The sequence below is a fragment of the Bos taurus genome, chromosome 14 (assembly GCF_002263795.3).
Source record: "Bos taurus isolate L1 Dominette 01449 registration number 42190680 breed Hereford chromosome 14, ARS-UCD2.0, whole genome shotgun sequence".
Lineage (NCBI taxonomy): Eukaryota > Metazoa > Chordata > Mammalia > Artiodactyla > Bovidae > Bos > Bos taurus.
The window spans coordinates 61,627,567-61,634,860 of record NC_037341.1 but is presented as its reverse complement, the minus strand read 5'-3'; positions in this window follow the sequence as shown (position 1 = coordinate 61,634,860).

The window sequence follows — 7,294 nt, the reverse complement described above, 5'->3', positions numbered from 1 at the left end:
ACTTTCACTTTCACATCCTAGAACCACAGGAGGCAGCCTCTCGAAGCGGTTGCTGAACCCAGACAGTGGCAGACCATCGCCCAGCCTCTTACCCAGAGCAAAAAAAAGCCCAGACTCCACCTTCCTTTCTGCAGCTAATCCATTTTCTCTCCTCAGGATTTTGGCCTAGTACCTCAGGTAACAGGAAACTCACCTTTCCAAGGATTGCAGTTACGTCCTTGGCAGGTTCTTAAGATTCTCCTTCCTTCTTTTTGTGCTTCCTTTTTTTCTTCCTACCACTCTCCTCACCTTCACTGGATGGCCACCCACCCCCAGTTTACTCAGTCTCTCAAATTCTTCGACCCCTGGACAGATATCCTCTTTGAGGTGGTGGTGGGCAGGGGCGGGGTGAGATAGAAGACCCTTCAACCTCAACCCCATCCCACCGCGGTCAGAGGAGGCAACCAGGTTGCTGCTGCTGCTGCTGCTAAGTCGCTTCAGTCTTGTCCGACTCTGTGCGACCCCAGAGACGGCAGCCCACCAGGCTCCCCCGTCCCTGGGATTCTCCAGGCAAGAACACTGGAGTGGGTTGCCATTTCCTTTAGGCCAGGGCATTTATGCAAGGCCATCCCTGAGCAGGCAGGGCCGTCCGTCCGAGGCTAGGCCAGAGCTGCTCCCATCAGAGGGATCTTGGGCCGCCCTCTCCAGACACGAAGGTCCCCGGCTGGCCTTGGGCCGAGCGTGTCCACTCGCGGCGCATCTCCTCCCCCAGAAACGTGGCCTGGGGCCTTTCCCAGCAGCGGCCTCTCCCTCCCCCACGCCTCCGCGAGCCACCCACCCCGCGCCGGCTCCAGCACGTGGCTCTGGGCGCAGGTTTCCTCTCCGCCCCGGCCGCTCTGCAGGGTGGTTTTCACCCTCTCGGTTCCCCCTAACCGCCCCCCGCACCCCCAACCCCCGTGACTTCTTGTAAAAAAAAGCTTCGCTGGTCCCCACCCACCTCCACCCTCCCGCGGCTGCCGGACCCGGCCGCCCCGCCCCCTCCGCCTCCCCCGGAGGCAGCGCTTTCTCCCCGCCCCTGGCAGCGGGCTCGGCTTCGGAAACTGTTGACTCAGAGGGTGGCCGGGCGGCCAGCGTCTGATGTCAGCTTGGACTGGGGCCAGGATCGGAGGGGCACGGGGAGGAGAGCGCCGCAGGCGGGCGGGAACCGGGGGTGGGGTGGGGAGGGAACTAGAGGCGGGAGGAGCCCGTTGCCCCGCGCGGGGCGCGGAGAGGGGTCCGCCCGGGGCCGGTGGGGGTGGGGGGCCTGCGCTCGGCGTCCCGACTCGGCGCTGCGCGCTCGGGGACTGCGGCTGCCCGGGCGCCCGTGAGTCACGGTGCGTCACCGGAGCAGATGCCTCGGCGCGGCTGGAGGCTCCCGAGCTCCCGCTGACTCATCAGAAAGCCCTGCCGCGCGGCCCGGGAGGCGGGAAGCCGGGGGGTGGAGGGCGGGAGGAGGGAGCGGCTCGGGCCGGCGGCCGGCGAGGTCATCTGAGGCGCTCAGAGCCGGAAAACCCCAAGGAGGCGTCTGCGGCAGGGGGAGCGCTGGGCTGGGCGCGGCCGAGGGGAGCGGGGACCACTGGCAAGCTGCCGGGGTCACCTGCGGCGTGAGCCGGCGATGGGCGACCGCAGGAAGGAACAAGGCCCCCCAACCGCCGGCACTGGACGGGCCGCCTCCGGGACCCCCTCCCCTTCCGCGATCGCGGCGTGGACATCCCGCGGCGCGGGACCCGGGGTGGGGGTGGGCTCCAGGAGCAGGCGGCCCCGCGGCACCAGCGCTGACCCCCGACGGCCCTCCGAAGTGGCGGGGTCCCACCCCCCCCCACCCTCTTTAAGACTTCGTGGGGGGCAGGGGTGTCTGTGGGAAGAGACCGCACCAGCATGCAGGCCTCCACGCCCTCGTCCCCCGCCCCTCCCCCGAGGGAGCTGCTCCGGTGCTGGGGACACCACGTGCTGGGTCAAGGCCTGGCCTCGGCTCATTCCTGTCGCTGCCGGCTAACCACAAGCCCCCCCTGGCACTCAGGAAATAGAGCGGCCGGACCACGGAACTAGCAGCAAGGGGCCTGAGCGGAGAGGGTTGATCTGTGTCACTGTCCACCCTGCCTGGGAACAGGGCCAACTTCTGTCGCATTCAGGAAACGCGTGCAGCCCCTCCACGCAAGGCGCCCCCACCCCCAGGGACAGGCGGGGCAGGAAGAAGCCACAGAGGGTCCCTGTGCCGACAGCCCCCGCCCTTCCTGCATCCACAGCCTAGCCGGGAGACGACCCTGGGCACACCCTGGCAGTGACAGACCAGGAAGTGGGGCTGGGGGGTGGGGTGGTGGCAGGGACAGGCGCTTACAGAAGCCCCCAGGGGGAGGCTTCCTGGTGGAGCTGGCATGAGGGCAGGGACCTTGAAGTCAGGAATGATTTGAACAGATGGGCGAAAGGACATTCCAGATGGAAACAAATGCCTGGAACCAAAACCTGGAGGGGGAGACAGCGGGCGAGTTCTGGGAACAGCAAGCAATCCAGTTGGACTGGAAGAACAGAGGCTCACAGAGTATCAGGGCCTGGCAGCACAGAGGTGGATCTGAGAAGCAAGCCCCGTGGCCCAGAGGGGACCTGGAGCCGCGGGGTCCCATCCTCTGCCCCCCGGGGCACCGAGTCATGCCAGTTCCCAGACGGATGGATTCTTTCCAAGAATTTGTCAGCCACAGCTGCAGGAGCCATCCTGCCTTGGACGGCTTTTATTAGCTGGTCTCTGATGCAAATCCTCCTTTGTTCAGATTTCAAATACTTTCCTATTCTGTTCTTTGATCACACGCTGTATTGATTTCCCTCAGGATTTCTCAACCCCGACAGCACACTGAAATTACCTGGGGGTGCTTTAGAACACACAAATGTTGCAGCACGGGCCCCCTTCCCTCCAGGTGATTTCACTGGTCTGGGGTATCCCAGGCATCAGCATTCTTTTCCTGGGGAGCCAGGGGTGAGAACCGCTGATGCAGATGCTCACCATCGAGAGGGTTCAGACTCAGAGCAGGGGCCCCCAGGCCTGTAGACTTCCCAAGTCCAACAAGCCCTGAGAGCCGCACTGACAAAGATCTCCAGGAGCAGTTGGATCCCCCAAGGCTGGAGTTGAAATGTGTTTCCCAAGCATCCACCCTGCAGCTGAGGCCAAAGTTTCCAACAGGAAGGGAGGGTGAGGCTTCTGTTTGTTTCCCAAGAGCCAACTGGCCTTTCAAACCAGTGATAACCACCCACCGGGGAACCTCACTGGTGGGAGGACCAGGCAGTGATAGGAACTGTAGCCATTTCCCGTCGACAATGCCACACAGCAGCTGGAAGGGGCCCTAGGTGGAGGTGGCACCACCTCCTGTAACACTCACTGGTCCTCAGAGGTGGAGGAGGATCCAGCTAAGGACAGACTGGGAGTGCCAGGCAACAGGTCCTCTGCTTTCTTATGGGCAAAAAGGAGGTGATGATTCCCGCCCCCAAGGTTCTTCAGAGCCTTCAAATAAATCACCCCAGCATGGGGCTAGTTTTCAGTAAGCATTCTTTTCTTCCTGTTTTGCTAGGAACTCACACATTGAGGGACAATTTTCCTATCTGGGCCTCTCAGCTTTCTCAGCATCTGTCACCCCCACCTCCCCAGGATTGGAGGAGGACCCTGAAACCGTAGCTAAGGTCAGGGATAAAGGAAGGTCAGGTTGAGGAGCTTGGCAGTGGCCCATCTCCTACAAGGGAAATGACATCGATTAACAAGGGGGTGACCAACGGTCCTCTGCCGGGACAGAGAAGCAGATATATAGCCTTGAGCCTGGGGAGGATCTACAGCTCCAGAATTTCCTGACAAAGGGCAACTTTGCCAAAAGGACGCATGAGAGTCTGTGAAAGTAGGAGATGAGTCCTGAGTACCCGACCCCGTCACCACCAAGCAGTGTTCCCATTTGACAGCTGAGAAACCCGAGGCCGAGTGACACTCAAGAACTTGGTGAAGTAGCCACAGACAGCAAGTGGCAGAGAGCTGGGGCTGGAATCTGAAAGACCAGCAGTTAAATGTAGTGGGGCAAGCCCTCCCCGCTTTTTGATTCTAAGATCCTGGGATTTTCATATCAAGCCTTGTTCGCAATCCGAGTCCTAGAAAGGCCACACTTAAAAACCTAGTGCTGAGGCATTTAACCCAAGGAGAAGGTGGGTCATTGAAATGTTTGTGCACTCGTCGCCCTTTCAATCCTCACCACTGAGAAGAAAACTATGAAGGGTAACCAGTGTTGATTGGTCCCGATGCGATCCTAATGGAAGATGGATACCGACTTTTCCCATTTTACAGACGAGGAAACCGAGCAGGGCCGAGGTTGGGATTCGATGCTGGCTGTGTTCTGACGGCATAAATTCCTTCCCCGGTCCCTGAGGGTTACCTGACCACCTACGGCGGACCCGACTGGTGACCTGGCCGCCCTCCCAGGCCAGACTCCCCGCGGCGGGGCGGCCCGGGGCGCCGGGGGACAGACGAGCCGCGGGGACGAAGGCGGCGCGCACGCGCGCACACACGCGCCGAGGCGCAGGGCGGGGGCCGCGGGCGCCGGGAGGAGCGCGCGTCCCTTCCCCCTCCCCTGGGAACCCGGCGCGCGGGGAGGGCTTGGCCGCTCCCCGCCCCGGCCGCCAGGTGCCCAGAAACCCGGCCTCCTCCTCCCGCCCCCGCGCCTGTTCCCGGCGCAGCTCTGGTCCCGGCGGTCACGTCTCCCCATCCGGCTCCAAAGTACGAGTCAGCCTGCGGCCAGGCCGACCCCGCGGAGGGGCGGGGGCAGGGGAAGGGCGGTGCCGGGGGCGGAGGGGGGCCGACGGCCGGGGTGCGCGGGGCCTTCTCCGCCCTCCCGCGCGACGCGGGCGGGTCTTGCCAGGAGCCTGGCCGGGAACCCGCGCCCGGGTCGGCCCGGCCCTGGGGGCGAGGCGCAGGCGAGGTCGCCGCGGCGAGGCCGCCGCCCGGCTGGGGCTGGAGGAGGGCGGGAGGAGGGGCGAGGGAGAGGCCCGGCGGGGGAAGCCGGGAGGCCGCGCCTCCGGAGCGGCGCGCGGGCCGGTGTTGCTGGGGTGGAAAGCGCGGCCGCGGCCCCGCTCGGAGCTCCGCGGGCGCGGCGCCCTCTGCTGCTGCGCTGTAGAACTGCACCGAGCCTCGTACCCGAATCTACAGCTACGGCGGAGGGGCAAGACGGATCTGGTCTAGTTCATTGCTATTGCTGGTTAATTAAAGACCACCATTCTCTTAAAGAGAATGGACTTAAGCTGAGCGCCGAAGGCTTGATGCTTTTGAACTGTGGTGTTGGAGAAGACTCTTGAACTGCAAGGAGATCCAACCAGTCCATCCTAAAGGAAATCAGTCTTGAATATTCATTGGAAGGACTAATGTTGAAGCCGAAACTCCAATACTTTGGCCACCTGATGCGAAGAACTGACTAATTTGAAAAGACCCTGATGCTGGGAAAGATTGAGGGCAGGAGGAGAAGGGGACGACAGAGGATGAGATTGTTGGATGGCATCACCGATTCGATGGACATGAGTTTGGGTAAACTCCGGGAGTTGGTGATGGACAGGGAGACCTGGCGTGTTGCAATCCATGGGGTCGCAAAGAGTCGAACACGACTGAGAGACTGAACTGAACTGATTCTCTTTAAAAAAAAAAAAAAAAAAAAAGTCCTGAGCACTGGAGGAAAATTTGGAAACGTGGAGAAGAATAAAAAATTACTCATATTGCCTGGATCAAGAACGCTCTTACAATTGTACTGTCTGCTCTTTCAGAGCTTCCTATCTGCTAATCTGTGTGCACATCCTTTATAGAATTTTTAAAATACAGTTTTGTCAGTTTTGTGAACGTATAAAGGTTATGTTGTTCACTTTACCCTCCTCAGTGTCTAGGAAATTGTTTAGCAGTGTTCTGGGTGCTCAAAAACCAATTGTTGTTTCTACCAACATGAGATTATGTTTTTCACACTTTCAGGATCTTCATTTTTAGCATGCTTACGTTTTCTTGTATGCTCCCCTGAGTAGTAAAAGATTGATGATAAAATAGTCCACTAGCCCGCTTCTAGAATCTGAAGGAATGTGTTTGGAATTTAGATTTTTCACGGAATAGGTATAAGGTAACCCCACCACCTCCACCACTAGCTGTGGGCTCTGGAACAACACCCTGTAATCAAACACACCACATTCCTACAGCAAAAAGGGTAAATAAAGACTATAAACATCTTCACGTCCCTTCTGTCAGGTTATGAGGCCAAATGAGTTCACACCAAACTAAACAAAAAACTCGAGTTTCCAGAACATTTTGAAGAGACTGCACTGAAATCTTGGACACAAGCGTTTGGAGATGTGAGTCTCTGCTGTGAGTTTGTGTTTTCTCATTTGTCTCAGTCTCTTACACACTGCATGCTCAGTGTGTGTGCACGCGCGCACACTCAGTCACTTCAGTCATATCCGACTCTTTGTCACACCATGGACTGTAGGCCAACCAGCACCTCTGTCCATGGGATTCTCCAGGCAAGAATACTGGAGTAGGTTGCCATGCCCTCCTCCAGGGGATCTTCCCAACCCAGGGATCGAACCCATGTCTCTTATGACTCCTGCATTGGCAGGCAGGTTCTTTACCAGTAGTTACCTCAGTAACCTCAGGTAACTGAGGGGCCAGCTGATGCGATGTGAGTGAACATGGGGTGCTATGTGAAAGGGTAAGATATGGTTGGGTTAGACTTTTGGGTGTGGTCACACCTGCTTCTCCAGGCTGCCACCTTCAAACCAACAGTTGTCACCACTTGTGTGGGTGCCTTTGTTTCTTCCTGGATTCACTTTCAGGGCCATACTCGTCCCAGTGGAGCCTGCCTGGGGATTCTGGAAGAGAGCTAAATTCCCCCCAAACTCCCCCACCCACCTAAAGCACTACTATGACCAGAAGGTGACAACAGTAATGTCCCCAGAAGGGCATGGGAACCGAGATACTCATCAATTAACAGTCGCCAGTTGTGCTGTTATCACGTACGCAGACCGTATGTGGCCTCCAGGCTGGGCCTCTCTCTGAGCTCCAGACTGGAGACCCAGCCTCCTACTGTTATCCCCACCCCAGAGTCGCCTCAAATGCCACCTGTCCAAGACCACACTCACAAACCTCCCCTCAAAACCTGGTCCTCTTCTCTGGGGCCCCACGTGTCAGTGACCAAGCACATCATCCAGTCACAGAAGCTGGAGACGTAGTGCCTCTTCCATCCCCCTGTCCTTATCCGGCTCTTTGCCCATCTACCTATGCAAC